Here is a 19125-nt window from a genome sequence, read left to right on the forward strand (position 1 = left end):
ACTACATGCACATGCTCCGGTGCATATAAATTGGTTGAAAAATCAAATCTTTTGTCCTTGGGTGCATGCTTAGGTCCCATGCAAGAAATGGGAATGAATGTCATGCACCGTGCCACCGTCACTCGGCTGCAAACATTGAGATACCTGGTTTTTAAATTCTAGTAAATCGAAAACTCGTCTGAAATTCATGAAACTTGGCATGCTATCATGGAGCGGCATCAACATGGTGTGGTAAAGGTTTTGTCCCATTTGGGGCAGGTTTGGATATATGCTTCTTACAAACCATAGCTTCTCACCACAAGCATGATGGTTTCGGTAGGGAACGCCCCAATTTTGGGGGCGAAACGATATCCATTGCCTCTTATTGCTTTCAATTTTTTTTCTCGTGTCAACATAGAACAACAGGAGTGTTGTGTTATTTTTTGTGATTTTTCGGTGTTTGTTTGGACATTTTTATGCATTAAGTGAGTTTTCAATGCATCTATGTGCATGATTCAAATTTGAACTACATGCACATGCTCCGATGCATATAAATTGGTTGAAAAATCAAATCTTTTGTCCTTGGGTGCATGCTTAGGTCCCATGCAACAAATTGGAATGAATGTCAAGCACCGTGCCACCGTCACTCGGCTGCAAACATTGAGATACCTGGTTTTAAAATTTTAGTAAATCGAAAACTCGTCTGAAATTCATGAAACTTGGCATGCTATCATGGAGCGGCATCAACATGGTGTGGTAAAGTTTTTGTCCCATTTGGGGCAAGTTTGGATATATGCCTCTTACAAACCAGAGCTTCTCACAACAAGTATGATGGTTTCGGTAGGGAACGCCCCAACTTTGGGGGCGAAACAATATCCATTGCCTCTTATTACTTTCAATTTTCTTCTCGTGTCAACATATAACAACAGGAGTGTTGTGCTATTTTTTGTGATTTTTCGGGGTTCGTTTGGACATTTTTATGCATTAAGTGAGTTTTCAATGCATTTATGTGCATGATTCAAATTTGAACTACATGCACATGCTCCGGTGCATATAAATTGGTTGAAAAATCAAATCTTTTGTCCTTGGGTGCATGCTTAGGTCCCATGCAAGAAATGGGAATGAATGTCAAGCACCGTGCCACCGTCACTCGGCTGCAAACATTGAGATACCTGGTTTTTAAATTCTAGTAAATCCAAAACTCGTCTGAAATTCATGAAACTTGGCATGCTATCATGGAGCGGCATCAACATGGTGTGGTAAAGTTTTTGTCCCATTTGGGGCAGGTTTGGATATATGCTTCTTACAAACCAGAGCTTCTCACAACAAGCATGATGGTTTCGGTAGGGAACGCCCCAACTTTGGGGGCGAAATGATATCCATTGCCTCTTATTACTTTCAATTTTTTTTCTCGTGTCAACATATAACAACAGGAGTGTTGTGCTATTTTTTGTGATTTTTCGGGATTCGTTTGGACATTTTTATGCATTAAGTGAGTTTTCAATGCATTTATGTGCATAATTCAAATTTGAACTACATGCACATGCTCCGGTGCATATAAATTGGTTGAAAAATCAAATCTTTGGTCCTTGGGTGCATGCTTAGGTCCCATGCAAGAAATGGGAATGAATGTCAAGCACCGTGCCACCGTCACTCGGCCACAAACATTGAGATACATGGTTTTTAAATTCTAGTAAATCCAAAACTCGTTTGAAATTCAAGAAACTTGGCATGCTATCATGGAGCGGCATCAACATGCCATGGTAAAGTTTTTGTCCCATTTGGGGTAGGTTTGGGTATATGCTTCTCACAACAAGCATGATGGTTTCGGTAGGGAACGCCCCAACTTTGGGGGCGAAACGATATCCATTGCCTCTTATTGCTTTCAATTTTTTTCTCGTGTCAACATAGAACAACAGGAGTGTTGTGTTATTTTTGTGATTTTTCGGGGTTCGTTTGGACATTTTTATGCATTAAGTGAGTTTTCAATGCATTTATGTGCATAATTCAAATTTGAACTACATGCACATGCTCCAATGCATATAAATTGGTTGAAAAATCAAATCTTTGTCCTTGGGTGCATGCTTAGGTCCCATGCAAGAAATGGGAATGAATGTCAAACACCCTACCACCGTCACTCGGCCGCAAACATTGAGATACCTGATTTTTAAATTCTAGTAAATCCAAAACTCGTCTGAAATTCATGAAACTTGGGATGCTATCATGGAGGGGCATCAACATGCCATGGTAAAGTTTTTGTCCCATTTGGGGCAGGTTTGGGTATATGCTTCTAACAAACTAGAGGTTCTCACAACAAGCATGGTAGTTTCAGATAGAACACCCGTATGCAAAGTGAGAGCAGAATTTGTGCATCTCTTGAAGACAAACGGTTCTTTTGGATGACCCGTGTGAATTACTAGCGGGGCGGCGCAGTACTATTTGATTTGACAGCGGGCGGCGCAGTTCCCGATACGGCTTTAATGCAGATGAGGGAGAGGGTAGCGGTTCACAAAATGTTGAACGGCCAATGATGCATCCTCCTTCAATTAGCATCGTGTGAATGCATGAGGGAAGTAATGGGAGGACCTGGAAAAGAGGCAGCACGATGTGAATGCAACGCAGTTTGCACTCATATAAAGGTGCCCCTCCATTCCAATGCATCTACCGCATCGTACGCACCTAAGCATTTGCCTAGGCACCTACACTAATAAGCGCAAAAGTGCCCACTCCAGACCCATGGTGGCGATGCGCGCGAGCAGCCAGCGGCTGTGCCAGATGGTCCACGACGCCGGCCTGCGCCATGGCACTATGGATCGTCTCCATACGGTGTTGGCGACCGGCTAGTGGATGGCCGCCGTCGACGCCAGCTACGACTCTCAGTTGGACCAGATGATCATTCGCACCACCAACAGGTTCACCGTTGTCAAGAAGCTCGCGGACGACATCACCGTACTCCTCCAGCCCGCGCGTCCAGGCTCCTCATTGCCTGCCACCCTAATAGGCCTCCATGGTCGGAACCTCTTTGAAGCACTGGTGGCCCCGCGACTGCTCGTCGACGCCACGAAGAATGTCCACCTGGAGGTCGCGCTCGCCGCGAGGCGCCTCGCCCTGCAAGAAACCGTCGACCTACACATCCATGTGTACGAGCTAATCGTGTACATAGGTATCTACAAGGCCAGTGAGGACGCTATGACGTTGGCCTTCTTCAGCCGGCTGGAAGCCTTGGATGCCTTAGCTGAGAAGCACCTTGACCTCGCCACACAAGCTGCCTCTCCTTAGCCGTCGGTCGGTGGCCCGGCCGGCGCACTGAGTTGAGGAGGAGGAGGTTGTACGTTGATGGATGCATCTTTCTTCTTGCCTCCTGTAACCACCACTGCGATCGCATCATCCTGGCCTTAATTCTTATTTTGCTATTGCATTCTCTTTCCAATCAATACAGACATGTGCGATCCCTTTGCTCAATACAGACATGTCCATTCCAGTCTTATTTTGATTGGCTTGAATGAAGGTCTATCCCACCGTTAGGCGCCGCAGCGTGCTGTGCTCGCCGTTAGGCGCCGCTCTGCTCGTGTCCGTTGGCGCGCTCTGCTCGTGTCCGTTGGCGCGCTCTGCTCGTGACCGTTGGCGCGTTCTGCTCGTGTCCGTCGGCGCGTGTAACGCCCCGGATTTGATGCGCCAGGTATCTTCCAGTTATTCGTCGTTGTTGCCATGTCATTTGCTTGCGTGTTGCATTTTGCCATGTCATCATATGCATTGCATCCTCATATTTTCAAAACTTGCATCCGGTCCTTTCCCGCGTTGTCCGTTTCGCGATCCGACACTCCCACACGCGCCCGTCGCCCCTCTCAGACCTTGTTTCGTGAGCGGGAGAAAAACGTTTTCGGAATGGGCCGAGATTTTCCGAGTGGCCTTGGTATATCACCAGTAGACCGCCCGTCAAATTTCGTTCCATTTGGAGGTCGTTTGATGCCCCAACGGTTAACCGCGTAGCCCAAAAACCCCTTCTCTTTGCATCCCAGCACCTCTTCACACAGCCCACCTAGCCAATCCAACTCCCCTCCATGCTCTCCGTCGTTCGATCACGATCGTGTGGGCGAAAACCACACCTCATTTGGATACTCCTAGCTCCCTCTACCTATATATTTGCCTCCCCCTCCTTATTTTTCGCGGTACAAACCCTAGACCAAACCTCCCTCTCGCCACCGGACGCGTCCTCCCGCCGCCCAGCAACGTCGCCACTAGAGCCCCACCGGACCCCGCCTCCTCCGTCGCCCAGGTCGCGCCGCCCGTCGCCTTGCTCTTCCTTCTTCCCTCATCTCCTCCCTCACAGCTCTCTCTCTCTCTCCTTGCCGTGAACAGGAGCGCCGCCGCCGCCCGGAGAAGCTCGCGCCGGCCTCCCTGCTCCTCCAGCCACGCCGTGCCCAGATCCGGCCGGATCCGGAGGCCCCACGGCCGGATCCGCCCTCGTCGCAACTCCGGCGACCTCCTCATCCTCGTCTCCGGCGTGTTCGCCGACGTTGACCCCGCGCCGGGACCCCTCCGTCCCGATCTGACCTCATCCCCAGATCCAAACGCCCCGCCGTCCCGCTCTGCTCCGTCCTGGGATCTCCCCGTCCAACTTCGCGCGAGGTGAAATATGGGCAAGTCCCTAAATTGGTGCATTCTGGTGCCCACTTTGACATGCCATAACTCCATGCATGTAGCTCCGTTTTGTGCGTGAAATATATCAAAAAATTTATCATGTGATGCTCTTCATTTCATTACATTGTTTCATGCTTGTTTGATTTCATCTTGATGCCCTAATCTTCGTTGCAAGACTGCTATATGATGTTGTCTGCTGTAGTTTAACAGAACTTGCTCATTTGTCATTTTTGTATCTTTTTGTGTAATTTTCTTTTGAGCATGAAGTCTACATGTGTTATGAGCTACAACATGCCATATTTTCTGTGATGCAATCCACTCTTCATGATATGCCATGTGTTGATTGTTACAAGCTTGCAAAGTAGCCTCCATGATGTTGCTGATTTCTGTGACTTAGTTTTTCTGCTAAGTCTGTAACTGTAACATTGTGATGCCATGTTAACCTGCTTCTACAAGTCATTCTATGCATAATCTGGAGATGTTCACTAAGGATGTTTTGTTACACATGTTATGCTCTACCAATCCATGGCTTTTTTTGCATTTTTAGCCAGCTGTAGATTATTGTAATCTTGCTCTCAAATTGCTAAATAATGTTGCTGTCAGCCTGTTAACATTAAGTTCAGTTTTGCCATGTGTTTTCCTAGTGATCCATGCACCCTATGAACTTGCTCTTTCCATTCTTAGCTTCATAATTAGGCAATCTTACTGTTGGATGCCTTCACATGCCATGAAATACTTTGTGATGAGTGATTTGAGCTCGCAAAGATGCCTTCATAATTCTGTTTATGTCATGCTCAGTTTTTCTGCTAAGTCTGAATCTGTTTACGAAACTTGCTATGTTTACATGGGTACCATCATATCTTCTGTGCCTTTTTGGCTCGTGATCAGTAAGGGACTTTTGTTCTATGCAATTGGTAGATTCATGCCATGCCTTTGTTTGCTAGGATCTGTTCCTGTAGCATGTTGTTTGATAGCTCTAAACTTTGCAACCTGATGTTATTTCTGCCATGTCCAGTAATTTCTGCCAAGTCTGTGAAACTGTTATTATTTGCAATCTTGCCATGTCCTTTTGAGCATGTTCTAGTGATTTCTGGGAATAGCTCAGTGTTCATGTTTTGTAATTCTTTACCTGTAAATCATGTCTATGCCTTTTGTTTTCATGTTGAGGTGCTGTAGTATATTGTTTTGATGCTTGCTAGATGTCTAGTTGCTGTTTTGGACAGCTTGTCCTTTAAACTTGTTTCATGTGTATGTGTTGAACCGTTGCTCCGTTTTGAGTGTGCTCTATATTTAAACTTGCTTAGTTTTGCATGTAGTTTCATGTTACCTTGTTGGATCCATGTTTTGAGTGTGTTTGCTTGATGTTTGAATGCATTTTTTCATCAATGCCATGTTTAACTTGTTTTGCTCATATCTTCTAGGCCGTAGCTCCGAATTAAATGAACTTTATATGTAACTTGACTAAAATTTCGTGTAGATCATCTTGGTGCATCTTAACTTGCTGTTTAACAACTTCAACTTAATATTTGTTCAGATCTGGACCAATTTCGAAATTTGCATATGAGGACTTGCCGGAGTTGTTATATGTTAGTTCCGGCCTCATTTAAACTTGCTTTGATGTGTTGCTCTTGTATGCATCATCTCTTTCCATGCGTAGCCTCATGTAGCCTTGTCATGCATCATACTTGATTGAGCATCATGCCTTGTTCATGTGTGGTGTGTTTACCATGTTGTGTGCTTCTTCTCGATAGTTCCCGTTTCGTTGCGATCGTGAGGATTCGTTCGTCTACGCTTGGTTCGTCTTCGTGGCTTCATCTTCTTCATGGACTCGTTCTTCTTCCTAGCGGGATTTCAGGCAAGATGACCGTCACCTTGGATCTCACTACTATCATTGCTATGCTAGCTGCTTCGTTCTATCGCTATGCTGCGCTATCTATCACTTGCTCTTCAAGCCTCCCAAATTGCCATGTCAGCCTCTAACCTTTGTCACCCTTCCTAGCAAACCGTTGTTTGGCTATGTTACCGCTTTTGCTCAGCCCCTCTTATAGCGTTGCTAGTTGCAGGTGAAGATGAAGATTGCTCCATGTTGGATTATGTTTATGTTGGGATATCACAATATCTCTTATATTATTAATGCATCTATATACTTGGTAAAGGGTGAAAGGCTCGGCCTTATGCCTGGTGTTTTGTTCCACTCTTGCCGCCCTAGTTTCCGTCATATCGGTATTATGTTCCCGGATTTTGCGTCTCTAACGCGGTTGGGTGTTATGGGAACCCCTTGACAGTTCGCCTTGAATAAAACTCCTCCAACAAGGCCCAACATTGATTTTACCATTTGCCTCACCTAAGCCTTTTTCCCTTGGGTTTCCGGAGCCCGAGGGTCATCTTTATTTTAACCCCCCCCCCCCCCCGGGGGGGGGGGGGCAGTGCTTCTCTAAGTGTTGGTCTGAACTGAGTAGACTGCAGGGCCCCCTCGTGGAAACTCGAGGTCTGGTTTTACTCGTAGGATGTCTCATCCGGTGTTGCCCTGAGAACGAGATATGTGCAGCTCCTATCGGGATTGTCGGCACATCGGGCGGCTTTGCTGGTCTTGTTTTACCATTGTCGAAATGTCTTGTAAACCGGGATTCCGAGACTGATCGGGTCTTCCCGGGAGAAGGAATATCCTTCGTTGACCGTGAGAGCTTATAATGGGCTAAGTTGGGACACCCCTGCAGGGTTTGAACTTTCGAGAGCCGTGCCCGCGGTTATGTGGCAGATGGGAATTTGTTAATGTCCGGTTGTAGAGAACTTGACACTTGACTTAACTAAAACGCATCAACCGCGTGTGTAGCCGTGATGGCTCTTTTCGGCGGAGTCCGGGAAGTGAACACGGTTTTTGGGTTATGTTTGACGTAGGTAGGAGTTCAGGATCACTTCTTGATCATTGCTAGTTTCCCGACCGTTCCGTTGCTTCTCTTCTCGCTCTTATTTGCGTATGTTAGCCACCATATATGCTTTAGTCGCTGCTGCAACCTCACCACTTTACCCCTTCCTTACCCATTAAGCTTTGCTAGTCTTGATACCCATGGTAATGGGATTGTTGAGTCCTCGTGGCTCACAGATTACTACAACACCAGTTGTAGGTACAGGTATTGCGATGATCATGACGCGAGAGCGATGTTATTTGTTTTTGGAGTTCTCCTTCTGCTTCTTCTTCGATCAGGGGATAGGTTCCAGGTCGGCAGCCTGGGCTAGCAGGGTGGATGTCGTTTGAGTTTCTATTTGTGTTTCATCCGTACTCGGATGTTGATCTTATATATGATGTATTGATGTATCCTTGCGGCATTTGTATGACTTGTATGTATCCCCATCTATTATATAATGTTGATGTATTATATCCACCTTGCAAAAGCGTCTTCAAGATAGGGTCGCATCTTGGGCGTGACAGCGCGCTCGGCTTGTGGACAGTTTTTCCTTGCGTGTTCAACTGCTATATATATATATAGTGTTACTATTCATCACCCAGGGTGCAGAATAAGTTATTCTTCACCCGAGGTAATCTTACGATCATTTCATAATTAAATTACGTTTGGAATTCAAATAGTTACATTCTTATTGATTCACTACGTAAAATTTGGCATGAAAAATAAAAATATAGGGCATAAGACAAGAAATTTTGCAGTTTATGTGTATTTTACACTATGTTTTTAGTTTGTAATTTTATATAACATAAAATATTTTTTACGACGATTATATTTTTTTACGGTCTCTTTTTACGTCAGAAATAAGACAAAACTTACGAAACGTAAAATTACGGTGTATTGATGGTAAAATAAAGGGGGTGACCGCGGAGCGCTCTTCTCGCGTCCCTCCGCGCGCGCTCTGCCAACGGTTGGGCGTGCGCACGATCACATCGGGGGGCCTGTATGCATGCGGTTGCGCCGCGCGCGTTGCCACGCGATGCAGTTACGTGCAGCACGCTGGAGTTACACGCTGCAAATTAGAACTGCCATCAGGGCCTGTCGATATTCCTGGCCGTCCGGCTTCCCCTTTAATTCCCGTGGCCATTATAACCTTAGTCTCTTCAACCTTTCGATCGTGCCCCACAACACAACAAGCACACCCGCGACAACACATAGAGAGGGGATGTCCGGTGGCACTCCAATGGAGTTCAGCGAGCATAGAGTGGAGACCCACGCGAGGGAGACGGATCTCTCGGTGGTGTACACCATCGACCCGGCCGTGGTGGACGACTACATCAACAGCGTTGAGCAGTTGCTTGCTGGAGACAAGTACAAGGTGGTCGGCATCGACCTCCAGTACACCGCCGGTCGTCTCGGCATAGATCAGAAGGTTGCCGTCGCCCAGTTGTGCGTGCGCCATCATGTCCTCATCTACCACTACTGCATGGCCACAGAGCCTTCCGACCGTTTCAACAGGTTTGTCAACAGCACTGACTACAAGTTCGCCACGGTGGATACCACCAACGATGTAAAAGCGCTCAGTGTTACGGGCTTGGCCTGCAAAAACCTTGTCGAAATCCGTGACCACTACACGGTCTGGGGTAGCATGAATAAGGACTCCCTGGTCGAACTCGCCTGGGCCATCATCGACCCCTACTACGAAAAGATGAAGCAGGATGCCCAGAGAACAAGTCATGTATCCTGGCACAGGGCCTGGATGCGGCAACTGGATGAACCTCACCTCAGGTTTGCGGCCAAGAGCGTGTACACATGCTACGAGATGCACACGCGGATCGTTGACATGAGGAAGTGCCTCATTACCCAAATCGACGAGCCCGGATCGAGCCACAAGCAGAGCAAGCGTCACAAGAAGTAGATGATGATCAGATGATCGTTTATGATAGTTAATCATGCATGTAATATATAGTTTACTTTATTGGTGTGTGGAAATTTCATGTGTGTAGTAGCCAGCTATGTAATTATGCATGTAATAGTTTACTTTGGTGTGTGCAAATGCCATGGTTGTAGTAGCCACCTATGTAAGTGGATGTTTAATTTGGTTATGCAAGCATGTCCTTATAAGTGTGTGTATATGTTGTTGTTCTGTACGTAATCCCATCGCACGACACACACATCTTGTTAAGTTGAACCATTTCTGTTTTCTTGTGTCAACGCAAACAGTTTGTCCGAGTGAACTGCATGCCGTATATCGCACACACCTTCATCTGGCTGACCGTTTCTTTTGTGTTGCCTAATCACAAACAGTTCATCCGAGTGAACCGTATGCTGTACATCGCACACACCTTCATCTGGCTGCCCGTTTATTTTGTTCCTCCTCATCGAAAACGGTTAATTTAACTAAACCGTATGCCCTGAATCACACACGCAACTAAAATTTGAACCGTGTTTGATGCATCCTCCATCGCAAATGTTTTGCACCTTTTTGGACGGTTTTTTTTACACCACCGTTTGCGATTATGGCATCGCACACAGTTTCGTCGAAGGGTCTCTGATCGTAGTGTCGTGTTAGCAGCATCCTGCAGTAGTGTTTGAGCCCTTATCTTTTTGCATTGGTGATGGATGAGGTCACAAGGGATATACACGGAGATATCCCATGGTGTATGCTCTTTGCGGATGATGTGGTGCTAGTTGACGATAGTCGGACGGGGGTAAATAGGAAGTTAGAATTATGGAGACAAACCTTGGAATCGAAAGGGTTTAGGCTTAGTAGAACTAAAACCTAGTACATGATGTGCGGTTTTAGTACTACTAGGTGTGAGGAGGATAAGGTTAGCCTTCATGGCCAGGTGGTACCTCAGAAGGACACCTTTCGGTATTTGGGGTCAATGCTGCAGGAGGATGGGGGTATTGATGAAGATGTGAACCATCAAATCAAAGCCGGATGGATGAAGTGGCACCAAGCTTCTGGCATTCTCTGTGACAAGAGAGCGCCACAAAGGCTAAAAGGCGAGTTCTACAGGACGGCGGTTCAACCCGCAATGTTGCATGACGCTGAGTGTTGGCCGACTAAAAGGCGACATGTTCAACAGTTAGGTGTGGTGGAGATGCGTATGTTGAGATGGATGTGTGGCCACACGAGGAAGGATCGAGTGCGGAACGATCATATACGAGATAGAGTTGGGGTAGCACCAATTGAAGAGAAGCTTGTCCAACATCGTCTGAGATGGTTTGGGCATATTCAGTGCAGGCCTCCAGAAGCTCCGTTGCATAGCGGACAGCTAAAGTGCGCGGAGAATGTCAAGAGAGGGCGGGGTAAACCGAATTTGACATGGGAGGAGTCCGTTAAGAGAGACCTGAAGGATTGGAGTATCACCAAAGAGCTAGCTATGGACAGGGGTGCGTGGAAGCTTGATATCCATGTGCCAGAGCCATGAGTTGGTTGCGAGATTTTATGGGTTTCACCTCTAGCCTACCCCAACTTGTTTTGGACTAAAGGCTTGTTGTTGTTGTTGAAGTATCCTTTTATGCTATTCAGAAATTCTATATCATTTCCAATCAACAATATGTCATCCACATATAATATCAGAAATGCTACAGAGCTCCCACTCACTTTCTTGTAAATACAGGCTTCACCGTAAGTCTGTATAAAACCATATGCTTTGATCACCTCATCAAAGCGTATATTCCAACTCCGAGATGCTCGCACCAGTCCATAGATGGATTGCTGGAGCTTGCACACCTTGTTAGCACCTTTAGGATCGACAAAACCTTCTGGTTGCATCATATACAACTCTTCTTTAATAAATCCATTAAGGAATGCAGTTTTGACCTTCATTTGCCAGATTTCATAATTATAAAATGCGGCAATTTCTAACATGATTCAGACTGACTTAAGCATCCCTACGGGTGAGAAAGTCTCATTCTAGTCAACCCCTTGAACTTGTCGAAAACCCTTTGCGACAAGTCGAGCTTTGTAGATGGTGACATTACCATCAGCGTCTGTCTTCTTCTTGAAGATCCATTTATTCTCAATGGTTTGCCGATCATCGGGCAAGTCCACCAAAGTCCATACTTTGTTCCCATACATGGATCCTATCTCAGATTTCATCCTCAAGTTATTTATCGGAATCTGGGCTCATCATAGCTTCTTCATAGTTCGTAGGTTCGCCATGGTCTAATAACATGACTTCCAGGACAGGATTACCATACCACTCTGGTGCGGAACGTGCTCTGTTCGACCTACGAGGTCCAGTAGTAACTTGATCTGAAGTTTCACAATCATCATCATTAGCTTCCTCTATATTTGGTGTAGGCATCATGGGAACTGATTTCTCTGATGTGCTATTTTCCAATTCGAGAGAAGGTACAATACCTCATCAAGTTCTACTTTCCTCCCACTCACTTCTTTCGAGAGAAACTCCTTCTCTAGAAAGGATCCATTCTTGGCAACAAAGATCTTGCCTTCGGATCTGTGGTATAAGGTGTACCCAATTGTTTCCTTAGGGTATCCTATGAAGATGCACCTCTCCGACTTGGGTTCGAGCTTATCAGGCTGAAGTCTTTTGACATAAGTATCACAACCCCAAAGTTTAAGAAACAACAGCCTCGGTTTCTTGCCAAACCACAGTTCATACGATGTCGCCTCAACAGATTTAGACGGTGCCCTATTTAACATGAATGCGGTTGTCTCTAATGCATAACCCCAAAACGATAGTGGTAAATCGGTAAGAGACATCATAGAACGCACCATATCCAATAAAGTATGGTTACGATGTTCGGACACACCATTACGCTGTGGTGTTCCAGGTGGCGTGAGTTGTGAAACAATTCCACATTGTTTTAAATGAAGGCCAAACTTGTAACTCAAATATTTGCCTCTACGATCAGATCGTAGAAACTTTATTTTCTTGTTATGATGATTCTCCACTTCACTCTGAATTTTTTTGAACTTTTCAAATGTTTCAGACTTGTGTTTCATCAAGTAGATATACCCATACCTACTCAAATCATCTGTGAAGGTCAAAAAGTAATGATACCCGTCGCGTGCCTCAATACTCATCAGACCGCATACATCGGTATGTATTATTTCCAATAAGTCATTAGCTCGCTCCATTGTTCCGGAGAACGGAGTTTTAGTCATGTTGCCCATGAGGCATGGTTCGCAAGTATCAAATGATTCATAATCAAGTGATTCCAAAAGTCCATCCGCATGGAGTTTCTTCATGCGCTTTCCACCAATATGACCTAAACGGCAGTGCCACAAATATGTTGCATTATCATTATCAACTTTGCATATTTTGGCATCAATATTATGAATATGTGTATCACTACGATCGAGATTCAACAAGAATAGACCATTCATCAAGGGTGCATGACCATAAAAGATATTACTCATATAAATAGAACAACCATTATTCTCCGATTTAAATGAATAACTGTCTCACAATAAACAAGATCCAGATATAATGTTCATCCTCAATGCTAGCACCAAATATCAATTATTGAGGTCTAAAACTAATCCCAAAGGTAGATGTAGAGGTAGCGTGCCAACGGCGATCACATCGACCTTGGAACCATTCCCGACGCGCATCGTCACCTCCTCCTTAGCCAATCTTTGTTTATTCCATGGTTCCTATTTTGAGTTATAAATATGAGCAACCGAACCAGTATCAAATACATAGGCGCTACTACGAGCATTAGTAAGGTACACATCAATAACATGTATATCAAATATACCTTTGTTCACTTTGCCATCCTTCTTATCCGCCAAGTATTTGGGGAAGTTCCGCTTCCAGTGACCATTCCCTTTGCAGTAGAAGCACTCAGTTTCAGGCTTGGGTCCAGCTTTGGGTTTCTTCCCGGGAGTGGCAACTTGCTTTCCATTCTTCTTGAAGTTCCCTTTCTTTCCCTTGCCCTTTTTCTTGAAGCTAGTGGTCTTGTTAACCATCAACACTTGATGCTCCTTCTTGATTTCTACCTCCGCGGCCTTAAGCATTGCGAAGAGCTCATGAATCGTTTTCGTCATCCCTTGCATATTATAGTTCATCACGAAGGCTTTGTAGCTTGGTGGCAGTGATTGGAGAACTCTGTCAATAACACTATCAACTGGAAGATCAACTCCCAGCTGAGTCAAGTGGTTATGATACCCAGACATTTTGAGTATGTGTTCACCGACAGAACTATTCTCCTCCATCTTGCAGCTGTAGAACTTGTTGGAGACTTCATATCTCTCAACCCGGGCATTTGCTTGAAATATTAACTTCAACTCTTGGAACATCTTATATGCTCCATGATGTTCAATACGTCTTTGAAGTCCCGGTTCTAAGCTGTAAAGCATGGCACACTCAACTATTGAGTAGTCCTCAGATCGAGCTTGCCAGACGTTCATAACATCTGCAGTGGCTCCTGCAGCGGGTTTATCACCTAGCGGTGCATCAAGGACATAATTCTTTTGTGCAACAATGAGGATAATCCTCAAGTTACGGACCCAATCCGTGTAGTTGCTACAATCATCTTTCAACTTAGCTTTCTCTAGGAATGCATTAAAATTCAGGGGAACGGTAGCACGGGCCATTGATCTACAACATAGATATGCAAAACTATTAAGACTAAGTTCATGATAAATTAAGTTCAGTTAATCAAATTACTAATGAACTCCCACTTAAATAAACATCCCTCAAGTTATATAAGTGATACATGATCCAAATCAACTAACCCATGTCCTATCATCACGTGAGATGGGGTAGTCATCAATGGTGAACATCTCTATGCTGATCATATCTACTATATGACTCACGTTCGACCTTTCGGTCTCCAGTGTTCCGAGACCATGTCTGTACATGCTAGGCTCGTCAAGTTTGACCCAAGTATTCTGCATGTGCAAAACTGTCTTACACCCGTTGTATGTGAACATAGAGTCTATCACACCCGATCATCACGAGGTGCTTCGAAACGATGAACTTTGGCAATGGTGCATACTCGGGGAGAACACTTTTTATCTTGAAATTTAGTGAAGGCATCATCTTATAATGCTACAGCCGTTCTAAGCAAAAAAGCAATGCATAAACGATAAACATCACATGCAATCAAAATATGTGACATGATATGGCCATCATCATCTTGTGCTTTTGATCTCCATCTCCAAAGAATCATCATGATCTCCATCGTCACTGGCTCGACACCTTGATCTCCATCGTTGCGTCGGGATCGTCTCGCCAACTATTTCTTCTATGACTATTGCTAACATAGCGGTAAAGTAAAGCAATTACATGGCGTTTGCATTTCATATAATAATTAAGAGACAACCCTAAGGCACCTGCCGGTTGTCCATATTACAAAACATGATGATCTCATACAACAACGTATATCACATCACGTCTTGACCATATCACATCACAACATGCCCTGCAAGAACAAGTTATACGTCATCTACTTTGTTGTTGCAAGTTTTACGTGGTTGCTACAGGCTTCTAGCAAGAATCATTCTTAACTATGCAAAAACCACAACTATGATTTATCAAGTTTGCTGTTTTAACTGTCTTCAAGGACCGATCGTAGTCAAATTTGATTAAACTAAAGTAGGAGAAACAGACACCAGCCAGCCATCTTTATGCAAAACAAGTTGCATGTCAGTCGGTGGAACCGGTCTCATGTGCGTGGACATGTAAGGTTGGCCCGGGCCGCTTCATCCCACAATTCTGCCGAATCAAAATAAGATGTTGGTGGTAAGCAGTATGACTATCACCGCCCACAACTCTTTGTGTTCTACTCGTGCATATCATCTATACATAGACCTGGCTCGGAAACCACTGTTGGGAAACGTTGCATGGAAAACAAAAAAAATTCTACGCACACGCAAGATCTATCCATGGAGATGCATAGCAACGAGAGGGGAGAGTGTGCCTACGTACACTCGTAGACCGTAAGCGGAAGCGCTTAGTAACGTGGTTGATGTAGTCGAACTTCTTCGCGATCCAACCGATCAAGTACTGAACGTACGGGACCTCCGCGTTCAGCTCACGTTTAGCTCGATGACGTCCTCGCCTTGTTGATCCAGCAAGACGGCGAAGTAGTGGATGGGTTCTGGCAGCACGATGGCATGGTGACGGTGGTGGTGATATTATCTCCGTAGGGCTTTGCCTAAGCACTACGAAAATATGACCGAGGGACGAAACTGTGGAGGGGGCGCCACACACGGCTAAGAGATTGTCGTGGTTATGTGTGGAGCCCCCTCCCACATATATATAGGTGGGGAGAGAGGAGCAGCCAGGAGGCACCCCAATTAGGGCCGAATCCTACTTGGGCTCCTGCCTTGCCCCCCCCCCCCCCTACCATATATGTTGGAGGGGGAAAGGAAAGGGGGGAGAGGGAACGAAGGGGGAGGCCGAATCCCCCTCCTTCCTTTCTCCCATAGGCCGGCTGCCATAGGGGGTGCGCCAACCCCTTGTGGGCTGGTGTGCTCCCCTCCGATGGCCCAATAGGCCCATCATCCTCCCGGGGGTGTCCGGAACCCCTTCCGGTGATCCGATGACTACTCGGTGCACTCTGAAACTCTTCCGGTGTCCGAATAGTATCGTCCTATATATAAATCTTTACCTCGAGACCATTCTGGAGCTCCTCGTCATGTCTGTGATCTCATCCGGAACTCCGAACTACATTCGGTCACCAAATCATATAACTCATTGAGAAACAGTATAACGGGGCTAGCTACGAGCCTCCACAGCGATCTCACTGTCACAGCCGTCGGATCATCAAACATACGGTGTAGATCAAAGTCGAGCGTCCCTACTCGCCCGCGCACATCGCACGCCGTCTCGCGGGCCGCTGCTCCGCGGAACGACCTCCTCTTCCTTTAGTAATCGGGCCGTCAAGGCCCACTTATTCCCAGTCGGACGCTAACAGCCTAGGTCACCCTCGAACGAACAGCTTCTCCGTGTCGCTGTCCTTCCTCCTCATGATGCGCTGGCATTCCTCCCTCCTCAATGCACCGTCGATCCGCCGGTACGGTCCACCCCCCTCCCCCCTCTACACTTCCTCCATAGCCCCTTCCTTTCTGTTTTAATATTTTCTGTCATGCAGTGTTCGTGTATTTATTTACTTAATGGTGGCTGCGGCGGCCGCCCCGCCGTGGGCTTTCACCGCCGGCTGTCGCTGGAGGCAAACTACCTAGATGGTTTCGCGGTGGCGATGGAGGCGCTAGATACCTGCTTTCTCGTGTGCCTTCTTGTCGCCTCTGCTCTTCCAATGATGCGGATCCAGGAACAGAGTCCAACCCTCTCCCCTTCTAATTCTTCCTTCGTGTTCTGCACTTCTTCTGCTTGCTCTTTGACAAACATCAAATTATGTTTTTATGTCTCAATGTGTTCGGTTTCAATTCCCATGTGAGAAGATCCTTCTGAGGAAGGCCAGGAATTGGTACTGAAATTCTGAATATGCATAGGTACAAAGAACCTTGAATCTGTCCAGGTGAGCATGACATTGATTCCAGTTCTTGTGATATTTGTGTCTAACTTAATTCATCTTGGCACCGGTTCAAAATAAATAAATTCATCTTGGCATGATTATTATGTGGTTCAAGTGCTAATCAAGTGAGCTGAGCATTTAGTTTCTTCGTTGTGCCATGCTATTAGGAATAACATGTTATTTTATCCACCGGTCTCTGATAAATGAGAAGTTCATTCTTTGTTTACACTTGTGACTAAAACACATTTGGTTTCCTATTGTAATTTCTTTTTTCAGATTTTGGTGTGTTATTCTTGAATATATTATGCGCACGAATTATTTCTGGAAATATTTCCCCCTTTCTCTAGAGTCCATATTCACTATTAATTTCTGAAAGTCAATTTTCATGTTGTTGAGCCCACAATGCTCCTAAAAGTATTACATGCACGTGGAGCGCAGGGTGAGTGCTCATGTTAGCAATCTTGTGTTCCTTTTTCAAGATTTAGGATTTAGTTTGGTTAAGAAAGCTTGTCGTTGCACTGTATTAACATTGCTTGATCTATGGTTTTTAAGCTTTTGAGCCCTAGATCCTCTCTTTGGCAAGTATTGCAGGCAACCGGTGAAGCCGAAGCCATTTATGAATGCAAGGCAGACAAACTATTAAGTATGTTTTATGATTTTATGAGAAGTTTAAATTTTCAGCTGAATAAGTTGCCCAAGATTGCACATCTGAACCTAATCTTACTTTTACTTCTGCAGATGCCATGAAATTGTAAAGGTATCTTTCTATTCCTAGAATGATTTGACAAGGCCCATGTCGACGATCTATGCACCATCACCTACGGCCAGGTTGTCTAAGAAAAACAGTCCATTAGTTGTGAGATCTCTTACTGCTAAAATCAGTGGTCGGCGTGGCATGAATAAAATCCGTAGCATGACATTTGGATCTGACGTTTTTATGTGTACCTGACACACCTTGAGGATTAAAGCTGCACTTGAGTCAATTCGAATATTGTATAGTTGATCTCTTTATTGGGAGTTAGATCCAAAAAAGCTAAGTTATATGTGATAAAATTCAACTTATTGTCCGTCTATATCATGGTTTGTAATTTGTTACGGTGTCAGGGCACAGCTGAGACGCACCTGGCCTGTAGAGCTTAACACTTTGAACAGTTCTCTTGAAAATATCTCAAACATATATTTGGACCCATACAAATTATTCAATTTTTCTCAAACACTGCTTGGATTTTTCAAAAATAGTCTTAAGTATTTGTTGTCAATATGAGCGGGCGCGGCAAAGCGCGCCTTCATGTTCTAGTATAACACTATATCGTCAACGAATGTTAAGCGTGCGGACCCTACAGGTTCGAGAACTATGTAGACATGATCGAGACACCTCTCCGGTCAATAACCAATAGCGGAACCTGGATGCTCATATTGGTTCCTACATATTTTACGAAGACCTTTATCGGTCGAACCTTATGACAAGATACGTAGTTCCCTTTGTCCATCGGTATGTTACTTGCCCGAGATTCGATCGTCGGTATCTTCATACCTAGTTCAATCTCGTTACTGACAAGTCTCTTTAATCGTTATGTAATACATCATCTTGCAACTAACTCCTTAGTCATTTTGCTTGCAAGGCTTATTATGATGTGTATTACCGAGAGGGCCCAGAGATACCTCTTCGATACATGGAGTGACAAATCCTAATCTCGATCTATGCCAACTCAACAAACATCTTGGGAGATACCTGTAGAGCATCTTTATGATCATCCAGTTATGTTGTGACGTTTGATAGCATACAAGGTATTCCTCCAGTATCCGGGAGTTGCATAATCTCGTAGTTGAAGGAATATGTATTTGACATTAAGAAAGCAATAGCAATAAACTGAACGATCAAATGCTAAGCTAACGGATGGGCCTTGTCCATCACATCATTCTCCTAACCATATGATCCCGTTATCAAGTGACAACACATGTCTATGGCTAGGAAACCTTAACATGTATAGGGGACACGGTATTTGTTTATGTATCCACACATGTATTTAAGTTTCCGATCAATACAATTCTAGTATAAATAATAAACCTTTATCATGAATAAGAAAATATAAAATAACAACTTTATTAATGCCTCTAGGGCATATTTCCTTCACCT

General features: G+C 44.9%; 1 long non-coding RNA gene across 1 annotated transcript; it reads left to right on the forward strand.

The window, feature by feature from the left end:
• The first annotated feature begins 16330 nt into the window (after nt 1–16330).
• LOC123049301 (uncharacterized) lies at nt 16331–18031 on the forward strand. The gene is made up of 3 exons (XR_006423549.1): nt 16331–16526; nt 16605–17631; nt 17727–18031. It is a non-coding gene; the product is annotated as an uncharacterized lncRNA (long non-coding RNA).
• The last annotated feature ends 1094 nt before the right edge of the window (nt 18032–19125 follow it).

This window comes from Triticum aestivum, chromosome 2D (genome assembly GCF_018294505.1).
Source record: "Triticum aestivum cultivar Chinese Spring chromosome 2D, IWGSC CS RefSeq v2.1, whole genome shotgun sequence".
Classification (NCBI taxonomy): Eukaryota; Viridiplantae; Streptophyta; class Magnoliopsida; order Poales; family Poaceae; genus Triticum; species Triticum aestivum.